Source organism: Miscanthus floridulus, chromosome 9 (assembly GCF_019320115.1).
Source record: "Miscanthus floridulus cultivar M001 chromosome 9, ASM1932011v1, whole genome shotgun sequence".
In the NCBI taxonomy this organism is placed as follows: Eukaryota; Viridiplantae; Streptophyta; class Magnoliopsida; order Poales; family Poaceae; genus Miscanthus; species Miscanthus floridulus.
In genome coordinates this window covers 103,433,177-103,456,819 of record NC_089588.1, presented here as the reverse complement: position 1 = coordinate 103,456,819, position 23,643 = coordinate 103,433,177, and the positions used below count along the sequence as shown (strand labels likewise).

The 23,643-nt window shown below is 46.3% G+C and overlaps 1 long non-coding RNA gene across 2 annotated transcripts; it reads right to left on the bottom strand.

The window, feature by feature from the left end:
* Positions 1–1,748: 1,748 nt before the first annotated feature.
* LOC136482502 (uncharacterized) lies at positions 1,749–14,510 on the bottom strand. 2 transcript variants are annotated; one of them, XR_010765098.1, is made up of 3 exons: positions 13,919–14,510; positions 13,450–13,794; positions 1,749–2,095 (listed from the first exon to the last, which is right to left on the bottom strand). It is a non-coding gene; the product is annotated as an uncharacterized lncRNA (long non-coding RNA). The 2 variants fall into 2 exon arrangements; XR_010765099.1 differs by having other exon boundaries at positions 13,450–13,578.
* Between the last annotated feature and the right edge of the window lie 9,133 nt (positions 14,511–23,643).

The window sequence follows — 23,643 nt, the reverse complement described above, 5'->3', positions numbered from 1 at the left end:
AGACGGAGCCCCCGATCGACGGGTGCTGGGGCAGCGCACCCCCAAAATCAACCAACTCCCCAAAGTTGGGTCAGGAGCCACTGAGCAGTGGGACCAAGGAGGGTCCCCGGCCCAAGCTCGGCGAGCTCCCTACACCCCGACCTATGGCCGCAAAAGGTTGGCCCAAGAAGGCCAGTCTGAGAGGATCGGGGCCTACTACTGAAGCCCCTAGAAGGGCGTGGTGCATCGGGTGATCAGGTGGCCCCGAGTTAGAGCCTAGATGCTCTCGATCACTTGACCCATGGAAGGCTTCAACTAAAAGGAAGGGTGCCCCTAGGCCTAAAGTTGGTAACTCCCAAACGAGTTCTCCGAACCCTCACTCGGGCCATGGACCTACGTGACATAAGACCAGAGAAGGGGTTAGCACGACTACTGCTAGGCCTCGATGGCCGAGCACCCCCTTTAAACTTAGGGAAAGAGCCCCATGCAGGGTACCACACTCTCATCGGCGGAAGCTATCCCTACCATGGCTAGCTCAGTCACCAAAAGATCGAATTAAGCCCTTTGTCGCCATCACGAGCTAGGCCAAGTGAGGCAATGAAGGGCTCAAGGACTCCTATCGAGATCCTAACATATGGGTATGTTAACCCTCGGGATCAATGGTGCCTGACCAAAGAGACCCTCCGACCAACCCCTCTAGGATCGTCTGGGGGCTCGAGGGCTATACCCATCGGGTACGCTCGCGCACACCCTCAAACCAAGGAACCTGGCCAAGCCTGAGCATGCCAAGGCCTCTGCTTAGCACTCGGAGGCTCACCAAGCCTCAGGCTCCTGATCAACGGGAAACCTGAGCCCGATCCTTGGCTCCTGCCCGGCCTATGATGCCAGCCAAGGCCGGGCACCAGAAGACACACCCTGAGACATCGAGGCTAGGGGCTCCTCGTCACTGCACCTTGGGCGTGGCTTTGTTGGCCGCTCCCCCAATAGGGTCACGCACAGGGCGTGACACAAGAAGACAAGCTCCCCTCGGCCTCCAGGGGCTTAGGGGCTTCTAGGCCCACGCGTCAGCCTCTCGAGCTGACCTCCCTCGCCACCAAGAAGACTCCAGAAGGTGCGCCTAGGGGAGACCGGTCCAAGCCGACACAGCCTAACACTCGGCATGTCAGAACAGGCCAACCGGACGATGCTCAGGTCTTCTTTGGCTCCATGACAGTGCCACGGTCCATAGAGCCCCGCTGCAAGACCCTCCTGAACTCCAGCGCATCTAGACCATAAACTCCGCCCCAAACCGCCATGTACCCAACCTATCTCGATATATAAAGGATAAGGTCAGATCCTACAGTGGGGGATGATCCAAGATAGATCATTTCATTCCTCACCGATCCGCTCCTGCTCAGCACCGAGAGCAGAGCAACCTAGAGAGAGGGGTACCGAGAGCTCCTCCATCGCAGCCGTCATCTTCCTCCTCTCCGACGAGGGGAAGGCACCACCGGCGGCGAGGCGACCTCAGGATTAGCACCGAGCTAACCCCCTACCAAATCTCTCTCTACACTATGTTATAACGCCCAATTTTGGGTGCTCTTGAGTATAAGAATCATCATGTGCTGGACGTAGTGAATCAATCGGCCCGAACCATGATAAACCGTTGCGTCCTCTCTGTGATTCTCGTGTTCTTGAGTCCACCCGAGCCACCAAAGACACGTACTCTGACACCGACTCGAACAATAATGCTTGCCGTAGTTCCGACCCTGCGACAGCTGGTCAAGGACTCTCAGACACGTCCCTAATGGACCCCAACGCGATACATGTCCCAATGGCCCAAAAGATGGTGACACAACATCTTGATATATTCTTTATGCCCAATTGTTTTGACAATTCCCAATGACTCCTAATGAATTTTGACATGGTACTGGTGCCATATGAAGTTTATCACCTTAGCTTACTGTGCATATGTTGAATATAAAAAACCTAGTCCTTTCACAGGGCGATGTATTTAGTGCAAGTTGTGCCTGTAGTCTGATGTGGACTTGAACTTGATGTAGATTGGATACCCATGCTAATCATTTCTCTGCCTCCATGCCTCTCTCCCGGTACTTCCTGATCCTCTCTATAGTTCCTAAGAATAATAATATTATTAGGTAGCAATTTCTTCTTATAATCACAACATGGAGTACTTAGGAATGAACTCACCCAAAAATTAAATTGGCCCTTGCACAACAATTTTAAGAGTGTTATGTGTATCCAAAGGAGTGATATCTTCATCACTAGTAGAAATCATCACTAGTAGAAAGCAAGACATAAATCAACTTGTGCTAAAATATCAAATATGTAGGATAAGAAAGATAGGATTGTAACATTGTTTTGATTGTCGTAGACTATGAATCTTTTGTGTGAAATATATTAGAACTTTTTGGACAAAATAGACGGCTTAGATTTGCATGCACAGGTGGCAAGATTTGTTTCCGTATTTTTGCTTTGTTAGCAATTATTATGCGTTTTCTCTCGAACTGATTTCTTGCTGTGGACCCATTTTTACCTGTCTATGAAAATTGTTTATTTAGTAACGGATAGGACCCCAATCATGAGAGAGTTGATTCAAGGAAAATGAGTGGTGGCAATTGAAGTTCTATCTTTAAGTGACATTGAACTATGAACACTACTGTACCAAAAGCAAGGAGCTCAGCCTCAGAGCCTACAAAAAACATAGCAAAAGTTTCAGAGAAAACAAATAGTAAGGCTTGTTTAATATTTTGCACTTGAGGTCATTACTATTTTGACATTTACTAGGAAATATGCTCGTGCGTTGCTACGGGTATCCTGCTGTCACAAATCCTAGTGCTCAAATGAGAAAAAAATAGCATGGCTCATGTTTGTGCCTAAAGTTTTTGAGGTATTATCAGATGCACTAATATTATGACTATAGTGTGAATAAAGGTAACGATACACAACATAACATTTACCATGATTCAAAACTGTAATAATAATATAAGAATGAAAAGACCAATATACACTACTGGATTCAGGTTCTTTGCCGAGTGCCTGAGGCACTCGGCAAAGGCTATATTGCACTCGGCAAAGCCTTTGCCGAGTGCGGCACTCGGCAAAGCACACACGGCAAAAAATTGATCAGCAAAGCACTCTTTGCCGAGTGTATTTTATCGGGCACTCGGCAAAGGCTTTGCCGAGTGCTCCGGAAACACTCGGCAAAGAAAAGCGACCGTCACGGCGCTGGTCCCGTTGACGGTCACTTTGCCGAGTGTCAACTCTGCCGGCACTCGGCAAAGATTTTTTTAAATTTTTTTTAAAACTTTCTTTGCCGAGTGCCAACCCGTGAGGCACTCGGTAAAGAGCTTTTTTTTTTGAGAATTTTCTTTGCCGAGTGCCAACCCTCCATGCACTCGGCAAAGCTTTTTTATTTTTTTTAAAAAATTCTTTGCCGAGCGCCAACCCGGAAGGCACTCGGCAAAGAGCTTTTTTTTTGAAAATTTTCTTTGCCGAGTGCCAAACCTCCAGGCACTCGGCAAAGATTTTTTATTTTTTTTGAAAAATTCTTTGCCGAGCGTCAACCTGGAAGGCACTCGGCAAAGGGCTTTTATTTTTTGTGGAAATTTTCTTTGCCGAGTGCCACCACTCCAGGCACTCGGCAAAGATTTTTTTTAAACTCTTTGCCGAGTGCCAACACGGCAGGCACTCGGCAAAGTTTAAATTTTTTTTAATTTCTTTGCCGAGTGTTAGAGTCACAGCACTCGGCAAAGCTGGAAAATCTGTTTTCTAGTCGCCCATTTTGCCAGCTTTGCCGAGCGTTGTGACCATTGCGCTCGGCAAAGGGGTCCGTTGCCGAGTGCAACACTCGGCAAAGTGACCCAAAACGGCAAATATTTTTTTTTTGCATTCCATCATGACAAATACATTCATACAAACATATATCACATATATATCTCATCCATCACATATATATCTCATCCATCGCATATATATCTCATCCATCACATATATATCTCATCCATCCACACATCCATCCGCCCATATCACATCCATCACAATATATAATAATAAGTGCTCAAGTCCATCCAAATAAGTTTACAAGTCCATCAAAGTCCACAAGTGCATCACAAGTCCATCACCAAGTGAACAACAAATGTAAAAAATACAACATGCACTCATCTCGGCCACTGCGACTGTGGTGAAGGCCCAGATGCATCATTCGTAGGTGCATGAGGTGGATTATTCGAACCACCGTCAGATGGAGACTGCACAAAGGAGAAAAGATTGCATGTGAGACAAGATTATTTTGATAGCTAATCTAGGACGATAGAGGCCATACAAGCAAAGCACAAGTGAAAGTAAAAAACTTTGATACTCACAGGAGTAGCTGCAGCTGCAGGACGCGGAGGCGGAGGTGGAACCAACAGCCCAGGTGGCAGAGACAAGCCCATACGTTGCCCAAGCTCTTGTAGGAAATCCGTAATGTCCATCAGCCTCTGCGCCTGGGCCTGCCGCTCGGCCCGCTCGGCCTCCAACTGGGCCCCCAGCTCCTGACGTTCCTTCATTTCTTATTCCAGGCGGGCCTGCAATATTTTACTCCAATGTTTCAGTAATGCAAAGCTAATTAAGGTCTGTAAAGATCAATGTATGACGAGTAAAACAGGAATAACCTCGAGTGCGTCGACCCGGTGCTGTGCAGCGGCCGACCGTGTGCGAATGGCCAGGCTCTCGCTCGTGCTCCGTGCTCGGATCTGGGAGAGAGAGGGAGTAGAGGCCGTGTCGATGACGCCGTCGCCAAGCCAGAACCGTCCATGCTTCTTGCCTTGCCCCACCCTCATGACGGCCTCTCCATCGAAGTCCTGGGTGCTCGGATCATGATCTGCCCCATGGAGCGACCTCACCACCTCAGTGTACTCACTGATGCGGGAGTGGACACTCGAGTTCGTGTATGCCTCGGGCGGGTCCTCCAGGTTGAAGGAGACGTCGGACGTCGCCTTACCCTTGTGGGCCATACACCATGCCTGGAAGTCCGAGCAAGCCTGGCCACTATGTGACGCCGACTGTGAGAAAGACAGCACGATGATTAGAAATCAGACAGAACTGAGCATGACAATAGATAAATCAATTCGCGTACCCATGCTTGTTTGTATCCAGCGAGGTTGCGGCTGCCTTGATGGTGTGCTGGACCTTGCATCAGTAAACGACGGTCCCGGGCATCCCTGTGCATCTTGAGGTACTCCTCCGTGAACCACCTGTCCACCATCATCGCCCAGCACTCGGGATACGCTTGGCACCACCAGGGAATCACCTACACGTCATCAAGTATTGGACATATAAGAAGATCAAATTAAACCAACTTAATCTCAAATCGAATCAATGTTGATGTTCTTCATTTACCTCAAGGTACTGCTCCCGGGTCAGCTGCATCTCTCTTGCGTCTTTCTTGGTTTTCCTCTCTCCAAGCTTTGACCCGTAGTAGGTTACGATGGCCTGGATGCGTGCCTCGTGATGCATGTCGGTGACGAGTTTTTTACAGGCTTTGGTAGTCGCCTGCTCCGCCCTGGCCTCAAATCCGTCCTCGCATCTGTAATAAGTCTGCATACAAAAGCGATGTATCGATTCATTATTTCAAGAAAAGTCTAATGAATGCGACGTATTGAGCAATGTTGTGCAAGGGAGACTTACCCAAAACTCGGCCTTCACCCGCGCGCGCCTTGTTGGGGTACTCCGCATCGGAGGCGACGACGTAGTGGTCAAACGAGTAGGCCGACTCCGTCTTCGATGCGTACGTGACAATGCCGGGGAAGTGCTACCTGCACATAAGACCCAGGATGCCGTTGACTAGCCGTGCGCTACCACCCGACACAACCACCCAGTTCCTGCACAAGTAATTAAGAAAAATTATTAGTTTTTTTCATCATATCATATGAAGTAGTGGTGATAACATATACAGTTACTTACTTTTGTCCTTCGGGGCGAATCACTGGCCGTTGGTGAGGAAGCGGAACCTATGGGAGGCTCGCGGGACCTCGCAAGTAGACACTCGAAGAGGAGTTGGAGGAAGCGGAACCCGTGCCTGCCGGCTCCCCCCTCCTCCTCCTCCTCCTCCACCTCCTCCTCCTCCTCCTCCTCCTCCTTCGTCTGCCGAACCAACTCCTCGTCTGACTCATCCACGGGCGACACCTCCTCCTACGGCTGGCGGTCCTCCTCACATGGCGTGGGAGGAGACGGCCCCCTCCTATGGCTAGCGGTCCTCCTCCTCCTGTTCGATCCCTCTGCGGCCCCCTTCGCCCCTCCTGCGACCGGCGTGGTCTTTGGTAAATCGAGTTCACAGACCTATGACGGTCGCCCGCCATCTTTGCTCAATCACCTACAATAAAAAAGAAAAACAAGACGTAATTAGAAATAGGTGCAAAAATAAACAAAACATAATTACAAAAAACATAGTATTACATGTATTAGAAATAATCTTCATGATTGAAATTAGCTAGATCATAGGTCTCGTCATCACTATCAACATTGTCCAACTCATCAACACTATCCGAAGGAGGAATGTTGTCTTCATTGTCATTGCTGAAATGTAATCGCTCAAGCATTTGTATGTCCTTTAGATTTCGCACCTCGTCTCCAGCGTCTTCGTCATCATCCCTTTCATTATCTACTTCCATTCCTATCTCTTCGGCTAAGTCTATGTCAAACCTCCCTTGTAGCCCCTCTTCTTGATAGAACTCTCCATCATATGTGTTTGGGTTGAAGTTATAATCTTCATCGTTTGGGACAGGTAGTTTACCGTGTGGTGATACCTTGTGCACAATAGACCAACCCTTAAGATGCTCAGCGTCTTTGCACGCGTATGACGTATAATAAACCTGGACGGCCTGTTGAGCCACAATGTAGACATCTTTTCCTAGATAGACGGAATCCTGTCGAATCTCGACTAGCCCAAGCTTAGGGGTTTGTCTCGTTACACCAGGATGAAACCAGTGGCATTTGAATATGATAGGAGTAAGAGGTTTGGAACCATAAAATGATAGTTCGTAGATTTCTTCAATTCTTCCATAATAGTCGAGTCCATCAGTGCCGGGCATAACAACTCCGCTGTTTGTGGTTTGTCGATTGGGCCGACTCTGCTCGTAGCTTGCTATGTGAAAATGATATCCATTCACGTCATAACCGGTAAATGACTTGACCCTAATGGCACAGCCATTTGCAACCTATCTTAACTCATCACTTATAGGCGCATCAGTTTGGGCTTTCTGTTTGAACCAACAAATGAAATCGGGGCTCCCTGGTCCCGCACCCCGTGAAAGAAGGGTATCATTTTCTTGCGGGGTAGGTTGCCTTGATCCATGCCAGGATTGACGAAGAAATTCCCTGTACCAACGAGAAATAAGGGGGTTGGATGACGAAACAAGGACATACAGCGAAATGAAACAAGTTCGTTTAGAACTTACCGAATGAACGGTTGCACCTCAACAAGGTTGGTCAACACATATAGCATGATACTGCGCCACTCTTCATTTTTCAATTGCTTAGTGGTCGATGCACTTGCGCTTCCAAGTTGCCCTTGGAAAAGGCTGAGGTTCGATTCATTTTCGCCAGCATTGTAACGAGGGGGTGGATTATGAACGTTAGGAAGTTTCTCAGTGTAGTATTTCTCTATGAAGTTTGAAACCTCCTCTAGAATGTATGCCTCTGCAATGGAAGCCTCAATTCTGGCTTTATTTCTACATTTTTTGCGAAGAGTCTTCAGACATCTCTCGATTGGATAGCACCAACGGTTCTGCACGGGCCCCCCCATCCGTGCCTCATACGGGAGGTGCACAATCAAATGCTACATCGACAAGAAGCAGGCGGGTGGAAAGATCTTCTCTAACTTACAGAGCAACACGGGTGCCGCTTTTTCCAAGTCATCAATGACGGTCCGAGAGAGCTCCTTGGCACAAAGCTGGCGGAATAAGTAGCTCAACTCTGCCAGCACTTGCTAGACATGCTCTGGGACATAGCCTCGAACCATCACCGGAAGAAGCCGCTCAATCCATATGTGGTAGTCATGACTCTTCATCCCATTGACTCACAGAGTGCCTAAGTTAACTCCCCTCTTTAGATTCGCTGCATACCCATCAGGGAACATTAGCTTCTTGATCCATTCAAGTACTTCCCTCCTTTGGTCCTTTTTCAAGACGAAATCAGCCTTAGGCCTTCTCCAGGTCTTGCCATGACTAGGAGGTTGCATCTCTTGATTTGGTCTATCGCACAATGTTGCCAGGTCTACTCTAGCCTTTGGGTTGTCCTTAGACTTTTCAGTGTCCACGAGTGTTGCCCAAAGTGCCTCGGCGACATTCTTTTAAAGTGCCTCAGCGACATTCTTTTCAGTGTGCATTACATCAATGTTATGTGGTAGAAGAAGGTCATCGAAATAGGGGAGCCTCGTCATGCCCGAGATATGAGTCCACATATGCTGCTCACCATATCCCACAAAACCACCTTCTTCATTGGGCATGAGAGCACCTATCTGAGCATGAACCTCGGCACCATTCATCATCCGTGGTGCAGGGTTTGTCACTTTGACGCCTTTCGTAAAGTTCTTGATGTCTTGTCTGAATGGATGGTCAAGAGGTAGGAATTGACGATGTCTATCAAACGACGAATACTTGCCACCCTTATGCAACCAAATAAACCTCACACCTTCCTTGCATATTGGGCATGGGAACTTCCCATGAACACACCAGGCGCAGAATATCCCATACGCCAGGAAGTCATGCAGGGAGTAGTGGTACCAAACGTGCATTTTGAAGGTTGTCTTTGTAGCTTGATCGTATGTCCATACCCCTTCGTTCCAAGCACGGACCAATTCATCAAACACGGGCTCCATGAACACACCCATATTACTCCCTGGGTGTCCAGGAATTATCAATGACAAGAATATGTTATGTCGTTGAAAGGAGACACCGGGGGGGGATTAAGGGGGATAACAAAGACGGGCCAACATGTGTATGGGGCAGCCATCATTCCATAAGGATTGAACCCATCTGTTGCCAATGCGACACGTACATTACGAGCCTCATCTACTTTGTCATGATGTTTGTCATTAAAGCGGATCCAAGCTTCACCATCGGATGGATGTACCATCTTGTCAGGATTGTACCGTTTGCCATTTTTGTGCCATGTCATCTGTTTCGTGGATTCCTCGGTCATGTATAGCCGTTGGATCCTCGGTAGGAACGGAAGGTACCATAGGATTTTCATGGGGATCGTAAGTTGCCTCTTCTGGCCATCATCAGAGTCTACCTCCAGGTACCTGGAGGATTTACACTTTGGACAGAACTTTGCATGCTCGTGTTCTTTCCTAAATAGGAGGCACCCTTTCGGACAAGCATGTATCTGCTCATACGGCATCTTAAGTGCTCGAAGGAGTTTCTGTGACTCGTACATGCTCTTCGACAGAATGTGGCCCTCCGGAAGCAAGGTGCCAATCACAGCCAACATCTTATCAAAGCTAGGTTGACTTAAGTTTAACTCGGACTTCAACCCCATTAAGCGTCCAATGGCATCCAATTGAGACACCGTTGACCGATCGTGAAGGGGTTTTTGTGCCGAGTCCATCATATCGTAGAACGCCTATGCGGCTGCTTCCATCTCCTCCTTCTCACGTCCCTCATCGAACTGTCCTTGGTGAAAGTCATCTAACATGTCTGCTACCCTGGCATCAGCATCAAAAGCCTCCACCCGTGGTCTCACCTCCTCCTCTCTCATACGATGGGCTTCACCATGGTGGACGCACCGGGTGTAGTCCGGCATAAATCCATTCTTCACAAGATGTTTACCCATTTCCACCTTGTTTACCCTTCTCCTGTTTCCACATTTGCTGCAGGGACACAAAACTAGGCAATGTCCTTTAGCAGCGTTGCCAAATGCACTGTTCAAGAAAGCATCGGTCTTGTTCATCCATTCCGTGGTGTAATCACTCTGACTTCTCCAGCCCGTGTACATCCACTGACGGTCATCCATCCTCTAACATATGTATCGGCGAGTAATGTAACCATTAATTGCATCTACATGGTGTTCCAACTGTCTAATAGGTGAGGATAGGTCCTAATCCCACCCACAGGTGTGTAGATGGGGTTAGTTTCCATGCTCTACTCCTATCCGAGACAGAATTTCGGCAGCACCTCCCCGCTGTTCTCCAGATACACGTCCTGCCAAAGAAGAGTGTGTATCCGGAGAACAATAGGGAGGTGATGCTGAAACTCTGTCTACTACTAGAGCAGAACATGGAAACTAACCCATCTACGCATCCGCGGGCTGTCCAAAAAGCGTGGACAATCCGAAATAGATACGGTCATAGATATACAAAGATCTGCATACATCCAACCATATCTCTTTTGAACGGGAGACGCCTAACTGGGTTACGCGATCTACGACAATGATACGAAAAGAGGGGTTATACCTAGGGTGGCGACGGACTCAAGCTAGCGGGGCCGTGGCGGGTCGGTGCAGTGGCGAGACGACGCGTTGCAGGCAGACCAACACGGTGGCGAGAACTCCGACTCAACTCTGACGGGCTCTTCTCTACAAAAATGGAACAAAATACTATTATTTACAAAAAAATTCGGCAGAACCTCCCCTGCACGGTGAGGTTTCCAAAACCTGCAAAAGACAACGGCACGATGGCCGACAAGCACATATGGCTCAACAGAAGCCATGTAGTTTGGATATCAATCCATGCAGAAGAATATATCCAAGTAGTACCACTACTTGTACTACTACTTTCACTATTGCTACTACTACTACCATTGGTTCTTCTACTACTACCACTATTGCTACAACTAATACCATTAGTTGTACTACTACTACTACCACTAATTCTACTACTAATACTACCACTAGTTGTACTAATACTACCACTAGTACAACTAATACTACTACAACTACCACTACCTCGACAATAATAAGTGAGAAGGCATACCTGACGGGCGACGGGTAGGGGCGGGCGGCGTCGGGATCGGGCGGAGTCGGGGATGGGGTCGAGCACGGATGGCGTCGGGGCGGGTGGTCCACAGGGCGCGGCCGGGGCGCAGGGCCGGCCGGGGTCAGGGTGGCGCGGCCGGGGGAAGGGCCAGCCGGGGGCACGGCGCGGCCTGCGCGTGGGCAGCGAGCGGCGCGGCTGGGGAAAGGGCCGGCCGGGGGCACGGCGCGGCCAGCGGCAGGGCGCGGGCAGCGCGGCGGCCGGGCGGAGCGCGGCCAGCGCGGGCGCATGGCGCGCGGGCAGCGCGGCGGCCGGGCGGCGCGGGCGCGCGGCCGGCGTGGGCGCTGGGCGCGGCGGGCAGCACGGCGGCCGGGCGGCCGGTGGTGGCGCGGGCGAGTGGGGCGGGCAGGCGTGAGCGCGGGATGGCTGGCAGCGACTGCCCGGCCGGTCAAAAACCGCTAAGTCCGCGGCTTTGCCGAGTGCCAGATCAGGGAGGCACTCGGCAAAGATTTGTTTTTTTTCTTTTTAATTTCTTTGCCGAGTGCCCCAGATCTGGCACTCGGCAAAGATTTAATTTTTTTTAAAAAAAAATTCTTTGCCGAGCGTCTCAGATCTGGCGCTCGGCAAAGAAATTTTTTTTATTTTTAAATTACTTTGCGGTGTGCCCCCTGGCCGGCACTCGGCAAAGATTTAAATTTTTTTTTTATTATTTCTTTGCCGAGTGCTCCTGTGGATGCACTTGGCAAAGAGGAAATTTAAAAAAAAATTAAAACATTCTTTGCCGAGTGCGTGACAACGTGCACGAAATCTTCTGAAATTTTTATCATAGCCTCCACATATGATATCACGACATCTCAACAAGTTTCATGATTTTCGGACTTCGTTTGCTTTTTATAGAATTTATAAACACTTCACACGCAATTTCGCGCACATGTTTCGTGAACAAGATGTCCGAAATTTCGGGTCCGTTCCTGGATACGGCCTCTCATAACACTCACTAACATGACTATCAATTTTCGAATCATTAAACTCCATTATTCGTACCACGTGCAATTCAAATTTCTAATTTCTGGAAAAATTCAAGTAAACGAAATAAAGTAACTAAATATAACAAAAAGCCACGAAAAATCCCCAAATTGTAACTAGGAGTTCCTGGTGCTTTAAAAAGGCTGCACAAAAAAATTGGAGGCCAAAAACAAAAAAAAACAAAAAAACTTTGCCGAGTGCCGGCGCATGGCACTCGGCAAAGACACCCTTTGCCGAGTGCCAGCCATCAGGCACTCGGCAAAGAATGTTTTAATTTTTTTTAAAATTTCCTCTTTGCCGAGTGCATCCACAGGAGCACTCAGCAAAGAAATAATAAAAAAAAATTTAAATCTTTGCCGAGTGCCAGCCAGGGGGCACTCGGCAAAGTAATTTAAAAATAAAAAAATTTCTTTGCCGAGCGCCAGATCTGAGACGCTCGGCAAAGAATTTTTTAAAAAAAATTAAATCTTTGCCGAGTGCCAGATCTGGGGCACTCGGCAAAGAAATTAAAAACAAAAAAAAAACAAATCTTTGCCGAGTGCCTAACCGCAGGCGCTCGGCAAAGAAGGCCGTGGCAGGGCGCCGTTTCGCGGGCAGCCTATGCCGAGTGGAGAGATTTTGCCGAGAGTCTAGCACTCGGCAAAGAAGTCCTTTGCCGAGTGCCCGGCACTCGGCAAAGAAATATTTGCTGAGTGTAATTCTTTGCCGAGTGTAGCACTCGGCAAAGAAGATCTTTGCCGAGTGTCCGATTTTTGACACTCGGCAAAGAATTTTACACTCGGCAAAGTCTCTGTTTCCCGTAGTGATAAATCACAATGCTCACAAAAACTTTCAATCACTAATGCGCTGCTCATATCAGTTAGCTCGTCATAGCAGGCCGTGTTAATGAAGTAAGACATAATTAACTACTGCCCCAAACAGTTTTGGCACTAGAAAAAATGCTAGATCGGAGATCGGAGTTGCACAACCCACTTGCTGCAGGCATGGTCCCAACCCACAAAGCAGCACAGCGCTCCAAATGCCAGAAAAGAAATGTTCAAGATGTAAAGTTCAACTGATCCAAGCACAACACATCTGGAACATGTTCCATGCGCCTAAGGAACCCACGACCACGAATAATTCTAGCAAGAAGAGAACATTAGGGCTTTGCTCAGAACTTTGATGTGCACTCCACAGTAAGTGCAGTCAATTAACCACGCATTTGAAAACAGAATATATCATATGTCCTTAGCTCCGTATGATTATACTTCGTGACGAATAAATTTAAGAACCAACCTGAACTGCCAGTTAGAAAACAAATAATCAGAAAGTGAAAGCACACAGAGCACACCGTGTGATACAATGCAAAAAAGTTAAAATATAAAAGCTGCCAGCATAACCCCGCCTCTTATCGCCAAAACTCAAAGCAGCCGCGGTCCCTCAATCTAACCTATACCACCACGGCTACACCGTGAAATCGATCTTCGATTGTTTAGTTCAGCGTCACATACCTCTCTGTTTTCTTCCACTTAGCACAGCAACCCAGGCACCCATCAGGTTCGGGTTCGGCTCCTCTCTGTTCTCCCCCAACTCATGCCCATCTGCAAATTTGCTTTTAAAATTTCCCAGCACCATCTCATCTGCACCAAAAGACAGCAACTCAGCAGACGCACTCTCTCTCTCTCTCTGCCATAACTATTCATCCCTTCCCCCAAATCAGAAAAGAGTCTCCGTCAAGAGTAAAGGAAAACAAATACTGCACCACCACAACTTAATCCAAGCCGGCCGCGTGCATCTTCGCACATGCGCAGCGTGGCGGCGACCTCCTCCTCACGGATGTTGCAGATATGGTGCAACTGTTCCTCAGGATGAGGTTGAACGGCATAAATCAGAAGGAGAAGAAGCGGGGCGCAGTGCTACTACAACACAGGCGAGGCAGATGCACATCCAGCTATGAGCAGGGCAGTCGAATGATCTCACCTTGCCACCACCGGGATCCGGCTCACCTCGCTAGTGCCGGTAGCCGCGCCCCGCTCGCCAGCTACGGTACCGCCTCCGCACCATTGGCACCTCGGCGGATTGCGGATTGAAGCGAGCGTGAGGCCCTCGGGTAATATAAAATAGATAAAAGGGAAGGAGTCCATAACGGACACACCAGGAACTTCGCTTTGGATTCAATTCCGATTTATACCATGCCAATGACACACGGCGGCGAGAACACGGACTCCAAATACGGCAGCGTGGCACCAGATCGGAGGTGCGAAGCCAGAAGGAGCAGTCAGCGGGGCGGACCTCTTCGACGGTTGGCCTAGGCGGGATGGATGCGCGTCACCGCCGGTTTGGTCAGCAGGAGCGTACTTCCACCAATCCACAATGGCGTGCTGCCGCGTCGAGGCCAACATGGTGGCGAGGCTATTGACTTGGGGAGAGAGGCAGACGCAGGTCCAGCGGGCGCCTCCGTGGCCACCTCCGGTACGACGCTGCCCCACGCCGAGATCCTGTGCTGCTGGAGCAGGGGAGTGGCCGAGCTGGGGCGGACGGGAGCAGGCGGGCGGGGGTGCGAGCATATGCCATGTGGCAAGGTTTTTATTTTCGGAAATTAAAATTTATTGAGGGTCATAGATAAAGAGGGTAAACGGGATATATCAGAAATATCGGATCAAATTCAAATAAAATTTAATTTGAATTTAAGTAAATTTAAATAAATTTATACGAAAAAGATAGATATTTTCTTATCGACACCTACGGATAAAAAGAATATGTCGGCGAAAAAGAAAACCATGCATGTGGGGATGAGAGCAACAACAAAGAAAAGTCATTGGCCCTCTCTTTCTCCTAGTACAGTTCTGTATATGTCAAAGACAGGCCACCTATGAGGAGGACTGATTTGAAGAAAGTGATTGCTTGGTATTGAAAAGTCTTATCTTTATACTCCTAGCTAGGGATGAAAACGGTACGGATATTTTTCGACCGTATTCGAAACTGAATCCATTTAGAGGGGTTGAGATCTGTCCGTATCCGAGTCCGGATATCCAACATCCGATACCATATCCATATCCGAATACTCAAATCGCATATTTATGATGTCGATATCCAATCCTATCCTATCCGACATAGTTGACACTATCCGTGTTCGAATCCGAATCTGGACAGAAATATGAAAACAAATGTAATATCGGTGATATCCGTCCATATCCGATCCGTTTTCATCCCTGCTCCTAGCTATATGTGATGCTACATCGACGACAGACTAAATGGAAAGATGTATCTCTACAATATACTGTATGTGCTAACAAACACCTTAACTGCATTCCAATTCGTTCTGGTCTCCATCTCTTTGTTTATATATCTACCTCAGTCCACCTTACGTGTGTACCTATGAGAGGAACAACAAAGAAAAGTCCCAGGCACTCTCTTTCTCGTAGCTCCATTTGTGTCGGTGATTAGCCTTCTATGGGGAGGGCTGGTTCCAAGGAAGTTATTGTTGGACAATGAAAATTCTTGTGTGTATATATATAGATGGTGGTGAGGTTTTTCATTCAGGGTAGACTACAAGCAAATAGGGCAAAGATAGAGACGATAAAAATTCAAAATGTGAACAAAAAGCTGGGCCAAGAAAAATATTAAAACTTGATTCATTTTCTTGAACTATGGATCTGACTAGGTAGATATTAGACATTTTTTTAAGCAGTACAAAAGAAGTAGCCATCTAGGCACTACGTAACCCAGATCTGAACATCACTGCCGGTTCAAAAACCCCCTTCACTGCCAGATTTTGAACCGACAGTGGCATACTGGCAGTGATGGGAGTTGACATCACTGTCAGTTCTTAAAAACTGACACTGATCTACAGGAAACAGTGTCGGTTTCTGGCTCGACCTGACAATGTCTAGTTGAACAACACTGCCGGTTTGTAGTCCCAACCGATAGTGATGGTTGCTTCAAGAGTATCGGTTCTTGGCTCAAGCCAACAGTGTTGAGCAAGCCTACACTGTCGGTTCATGGCTCAAGCCGGCAGTGTTGAGCTAGCCAACATTGTCGGTTGATGGCTCAAGCCGGCAGTGTTGAGCAAGAGAACACTGTCGGTTCATAGCTCAAGCCGACAATGTTTTGCAAGACAACACTGTCGGTTTGTTGATAACCGGTAGTGTTTTGCAAGACAACACTGTCAGTTCTTTGCTAACCAGCAGTGATGGCCCATTCGTATTTTATTGTTTTATAATTGATTTTAATTTATATTTTTTCGTGGAATCAGGTTTCGCTTTATATACGCTACGTAGACAATAGGTCCATCAATATTAAACATTACAAATGTTACGGTTACAGTTCAAATGTTCTTATCCAAATCTCGATCCCTCAAAATAAAAAAGAAATTTTCTCGCACCTCACAGATTGTGCAATGCTTCTTGGACTTCTTACAATAATCCGGCGAGCCGTTCTGGGCCATACTGGTCCTTGTACCTCACGGATTGTGCAATGGAAAATACTCCATCTTTTTCCAATACCTCGGCTAAGATCAATTTTGCGAGCTCCGATTGCAGTGCGACGATCTCCATGTCTAACAGCCTTTGGTGGTTATATTTCTTGAGTTGTCGTTCAAAAAAGATGATATCCAAAGAGAAATTGTAAATCATTTTGTTGAATTATTAACAGACATAAATGAAATGGGGATTATACATACTAACTTATCGGCTTCTTCCGATTTCCCACCGATGTAGAGAAGCATTGCCCACATTATATAAAACCCGCATTCATTGTTTCCCGCCGGCTGTGGCAGGTACTTCCCCTTCATTTCGACAACCTTGAATGGGATCGGTGTCCCACCGATATGTCTTCTTCGGACACTGAGCAACATTAAAGGGAGAAACATTAGAAAGCGGTATGTGTGATTAGAAAATAATATATTATTAGGATCGCTTACTAATTCAGTACTGTCACCAGTGCATCTAGATGATGAAATAGTTTTTTCTTCGAGACCCACACCTCGATCAGATTTTTGGCAAGATTGACACAAATGAAGATGAAATGGTTGCTACAATCACATAATTATAATTATCGAATAATCTTAACAAAAAAGGAACATAAAATTAAAAGCCGAGAACACATACTCACAGTTGTTGGCTAGAAGTATGTGGGTTTTCTTCTTCATCGTGAATTCGCCGAAAACAGGAATCAATCTCTGTTTTAGGTCTTCCACGTCACATCCATAGAGGCCTAGACATGTCCTCTTATTGACTCGCAAGGGGTCGAAGAAGCCTATGTAATCCCATTTGCTTTTTAGAATGCAAAATTTTGCTATACACCTACATAAAATCATGGGAAATGCTCAAAAGTTAACAATTTGTCTAGAGAGAGTAGTTAATTGTAATATCATGCATGTAGGGTACTTACATAGTTCATAACGTCAACATTTGAACATCGAGAGATCATTTCTGGTATAGCTGGAACAAGCACTCCCACTCGACATCGAACTTCTCTTCTTCAGGATAATGGAAAACATGTGGCGAACTGATAATAACCTCAAAACCAAAGTCGTCCGTCTCTGTTGCTTGAGCCATGTAATATTCATGCAACTGGCGCATATATGTTGTCAAATTTTTATACTCGTCATCGGGAACCAAAAGATTGCCCCTTTCATACTTCATTGTCGGTGTTCCCGTCCCTTGTACATCATAATAGATGTTCGCGGCCTCTTCCATGGTTAATCCTAGGTTGTCTTCGACGTACTTCTATATGTTCCTTAAATCTTTATTGTGTATTTCTTCGTCTCTTGTTGTAGCGTATTTATTCTGTGTTTGCCTTTTGAATTCGGACTTCAACAAATACGAAGGCAGTGAGGCACAGAGATTGAAGAAACTAACACAATCTTCCTTTGAGATGTATGCTGTAAATTTTTCTTTCATCAAGGTGGTAACGCTGCCACTGAACGGCCATTTTCTTTTCTATTGGTCCTCTTTGGGAGCATTAGCGACCGAATCCAAGGACCTTTTCTATGACTGCGAGGATCTCCTTGATCTTGTTTTGGGCTGAGGTGGAGGAGGAGGATGACGAGAATTCTATTTTCCCGGCGCTGATGAAGATGGAGGAGGGGCAGGAGGAGGAGGAGGAGGAGGAGTCTCTTTTCTCAGGGCTGATGAAGATGGAGTCGGACGAGGAGGAATAGAAGGAGACCTCTGTCTTCTTAGGGGTGATGGCTCCGGATGAGGTGGGGAGTGATCTCTATTGGGAGATGGTGAGTGATCATCGTGGGTGGGTGAAGACTCGCAGTCATCCTCATCATCAGAGGACAATTGATGGTCAAGCTTAATGAAGCGCTTGCACCAGGCCACTTGAGAGCCCTTGTTTTGACCAAGTTTCGGCCTATCTTCCGCAACGGGGTACTCAATAGGTATCTTGTTAAACTTATTATCAAGTATTCTATCAATGGTGACGCGAGCGTACCCCTGTGGAATTGGGCGGCCATTAATTGTCCCGTCTCCCGTAGGCCAGGCCTAGCCAAGCGCCACCTTGTCCTTTGTCCATTCCTGATGGATGTACAACTTGACATTGATGGGTTCAGTGATGCCGTCCACTGGATGAGTCACATTCGCCACTTCTTCGTCGAGCGGGGTCGATCCGCAGCTGCTGCGACCCCTAAACTGTGGGCTAAAGGCAGTAGGAGTAGGGTTTTGTGGTACTCCTGACCCCTTGGACAGGAAAATTTGTTCGACTCACGCTTCAACAGTCGCCTCAATCCATGCTTCCATTCTGTCTTCCATCTCTTTTAGTCGCCTCAAATACTCTGCCTCATGTTCCGCTCTACCCCTCGAGCGGCTTCGATAAGTGTTAGATTCTTGGGGGAATGCTAGTTTCCAACGAACAACACCGGTTCCTCTAGTGCGACCAGGGTGCTCCTTGGTTCCGAGTGCTTGGGTGAGCATTTCTTTCTCCCTATTAGAAGTGCGAGTCCCTTGCCTCACCTCCTCAATTACCTGTGAGATCCTCTGAATGAGTTCGCTCATGGGTTCATTTGTGGAGCTAAAGCTCCTGTCCTCGGCGTGCCGTACATTCCTCCCCATATAGTATAATACCGATCTAGGCTCCCAATCGGCTGTCTCAACCTAGACGCCTTCCATAGCAAGGCGATCCATCTTTTGAAGTTCTGCTTCAAATTCTAGCATCTTTTTGGCATAGCCACGAGAGCCGAGATGATGAGGATTCGTTGCTTTCTGCGAGTTCTCCTTATTCTTCCTGCTCAGTGCTAAGTACTCCTCAGATAACCTGTATTCCTTGAAATCCTACTAGAAGTTCTTTTGCTTGCTAAACTGTCCACCATTGAAATCTGGTTCTTTATTTTGGAGGACAAAATTCTTGTGCAATGTCCCCTTGAAATTCTTGAAGCATGTCCCCATGATTTCTTTTGCTTTTTTCTTGACTAACTCCCTGTCATACTCCGTTGGGAAAGTGAAATACTCTGGGATCTTGACATCCCATATGTAATCCTTCTCACTTTCGAGAACCCTCCACGGGTCATCATCTTTCCCAATCCACTTCCTGTACCTAATCGGGATGAAGTCCCTAACAAGTAACCCAAGGATAGTCTTGTATTTGGTCAAAGCTATAGGCGGTGAGAGTGGATCCCCAAATTCATCAAACTCAGTAATGTGCCAGTGTGCATTCCTACCAACAGGAATCTTTGACATGCCTCGCTTGGATCTGGCCTTCCTGCTACCCGAACCTTCTGGCTCCTCGGTCGGCGGAGGCTCCTGCTAGAGACACCAAGTAAGCTATGACCCTCTCAATTGATTAGCGTGTGTGGCTACATAGTCACATGATACCAAAGTTACCTGGCCATCTTGGTCATTTTGACTCAGATCGAGTAGGCCGTATAGGGTCCATGGCTGCTCGTTCTCACTGATCTGATTGACACCATCACTGTTTGTCGAATCATTCGGCTCTCCCGTCCCAGTGATATCAGCCGCTTCTTGTTGCCGATTTGTTCTTCGGCGACGGGGGTAACAGGCGACAATGAGTCAAGGTTGTGACATGATCATGGTTAGTTTTAGCCGCGGACAACTACTAATAGCATATGTTCATATATATATATTATATGTTTAATGCAAAGTCTAATAATAAGTCCACATATGACAAAGTCAAATAATAGCATATGTTCACCTAGAACAAATTCATTGTTTTATTGACCACATGCAACAAAGTCCACCTACTGTTCTACGAAACTAAGTCTACATCAACTTTCAAATAAGAAAAGTGATGACCATAGCCATAAATAAAAGCATGACATCTTTCCAAGACCAAGGAGCATTTCTCCTAATCTTCACATCTCCGGCGGGTGGCTTCTCTTCGATCTCCAGTGCCAGCGGATGCCCATGGTTTGCATTCATTGGACCATAGTAGGCCGGTTGCCCATGGTTTGCAAGGTAGGCCGGATGACTATAGTAGGCCCTCAAAGCTTCAGCTTCTGTGTTGTATTTTTTGTGCAAATTACCAGGGTAGCGATTGACTTAAGCATAGCAATCTTCCCAGGTTAGATAAATCCTAGGCATGTGACCAACATGCACTACATACCATGTCATGGTTGCCTATACATTTAAGTAAATTAGGTTGTCATTCAAACATGATGTATTCTTATACAATTTAATATATTTACGAATAACACAACCATTGCATAGATAGGAGTGTTTGGAAAATAGCTATTCACGTGCCATAGTAATAGTTGTTAGATGTAGGAAAGATATAAAGAATATTTTTTATTCGTTAAAAACCAAATGATAATTTAGAGAGTCAGTTTAAGACTTTTGGATATACTCCTAGAGATGTCTCAGAGTCTTCAGTCTCACTATAAATCCCCCAACCATCGACGCGAGGTTCTTTCACAAGTATTAGTGCAGGTAAGCATCTTTCTAAATTAGTGATATTTTGATCTGAAACTTACATGGTTGGTAGGGGCAAATATGCATCTCATACTATCCCAGGAAAGTGACATGCAAAAACTCATAATAAGATAGGATTGTTGGAAAATATTCCCAGTTTAGTGCACAAGGCTACATAACTATGTATTACTTGTAATCTTGCATAAGTTAATAATTATGCATCTTATGCTGATAGCATGGAGAATTCCATGACAAGTTTGGACTTATATTAGTTCTATAGGTCTAAAGTATATATACTCCATCCTCACATCCAAAAACATTGAGCATTGGTGGCACAGTTCCTAAAACATTGAGTATCCGCCTGATGGGAGCGCAGTTGTAATTGCAAACTACGAGGTGAGGCTAGCCATTGGTTTCACATATGTATCCGCCCAAGCTCCCATGATGCACAAGATGGTTTCACAGAGAAAAAATAAGTTTGTTTCACAGAGAAAATGCAAGTACTCCAAAAACAAACTACCATTAACGTTCAGAGAGCAATTTCTGTCAAGTATTACGAGTCCCTGCTATGTTTATCCTGGTAACCAAAAATAAAATTACGCTTTTGTTCTTATCAATATACGGATGAATAGAGCTGAGCAACGTGCTACTAAGTAACAATGTACTACTTACTAGCAATGTGCCCAGAAACACAAAGAAACAGACAGCACACACTGTGTGGCAAACCTAGGTTCTAGCATTCACTGCTGCATGATCAAACTATATGACAGCACACACTGCATGATCAAACTAATTTAGGTAAGCAGCTGTGGGACATTTCATCAGACATGTAGCGGGCAGTGAGCCACGCACTCACCGTGGGGGTGGGAAAGCAGCTATCCGTGCGCTCCTGAAGGCCTCGGCGGTGGGATGGATGGTGCGGTGCTTCGGCTTAGCACGGATGGCGCGGAGCTCCGGCTTGGGGCTGTGGACGGTGTGGGGCGGTGGACGGCGTGGGGCGGTGCTCCAGCGTGGGGTGGTGCTCCGGCGTCGCGGGGGGAGGGGTTGGTGCGGGGTTGAAATGAATTGGGATAATTTCAACCCACGCCACTTTTATAGCTGTAGCTCATTACTGTCGGTTCTGCTTGTAAACCGACAGTGATGGGGCACATCACTACCGGGTCACTCCCCAAACCGGCAGTGATGTGCTGTAGCAGTTAGGTGTTAAGTTAGGTGTTAAGTAGGATAAGTTTTCATTTTCTTTCGAACTCCTCCTACTGGCGCAACGGTTAAGACCCCTCAACTTAGCCCCTGAGACCCGTGTTTGAGTCTCAGGCGGCCCAAATTTTTTTGTTCTATTTTATAAATTATTAATTTATTTCGAGAAATAGCTCATCACTGCTGGTTTTGCTTGCAAACCGATAGTGATGGGGTACATCACTGCCGGGTCATTCTCCAAACCGACAGTGATGTTGTGTAGCAGTTAGGTGTTAACTTAGGTATTAAGTAGGATAAGTTTTTGTTTTCTTTCGAACTCCTCCTACTGGCACAACGGTTAAGACCCCTCAACTTAGCCCCCGAGACCCGTGTTCGAGTCCCAAGCAGCCCAAATTTTTTTATTCTATTTTATAATTTTTGAAGCGGCCTAAAGGTCAAAAGGAAAAAGTAAATAACCCTTGGCACATATCCTATACTAGCGCAGCGGTTAAGTCTCTGAACTCTACAGCCCGAGACCCATGCTCAAACCCGAGGACTAGCATAAATTTTTTTTTATTTTTTATATATCATTGCCGGTTTTCAAAAATAAACCAACAGTGATAACCAGTATCACTGTCGGTTTATTCTCATCATTGACAGTTTTTTGAAACCGACAGTGATCTTTATATATATTAAAAAAAATCTTTTATATACTGAATAAATAGAAGCATATGTATTCTTATGTCGACATGGTTTGAAATCTTTTTGGCAAGCTTGTATACCCAAATTAAGACCCTACATAGGATCTTAGGTTTTTCTGATTAGTTTTTTTTATTTATTATATTTTTCTGTGTGCTGAATGAGACAAAAGAAGGTGAATTTCATCTTGGACCCAATAGATTTTTTCATCCACCTCCACAAAATTATTATCCCTAGGGTACATTAGAGACAGTGTAAAAGTTTGGCACCATTCCGGATCTTTTCGCGGGAAGACTCAGTTAAATCTATAATTAATCGATGTCGTCGCGCGGAAATTCAATTAAACCTTAGAAAGTAGCAAACCATCTCCGAAAAATCCCAAACTTGGTGTTTCCTTCACACGTGGCACGTGCAAGCCTAAGAAAATGTTTGAGACGAATATGACACCGGAATGCCTATGAACCACAGAAACCTTGATAACCTATGTGTATAGCCATGGTTCGATGAAAGGGCATGTGTACCTCTGTGAAGCATGTATACTTCGCCTATGTCGAAATAGCTTGAATTTTTTTACAAGCATGTACACCCAAATTAAGACCCCACACAGGATCTGAGGTTTTTCTGATCTTGTTTTATTTATTATATTTTTCTCTGTGCCGAATGAGACAAACGAGGGTGAATTTCATCTTGGACCCAATAGATTTTTTCATCCACCTCCACAAAATTCTTATCCCTAGGGTACATTAGAGCCTGTGTAAAAGTTTGGCACCATTCCGGATCTTTTCGTGGGTAGACTCAGTTCAACCTACAATTAAACGGTGTCGTCGCATGGAAATTCAATTAAACCTCAGAAAGTAGCAAACCATCTCCGTAAAATCTCAAACTTGGTGTTTCCTTCACACGTGGCACATGCAAGCCTGAGAATAATTTTGAGACCAATACGACACCAGAATGTATATT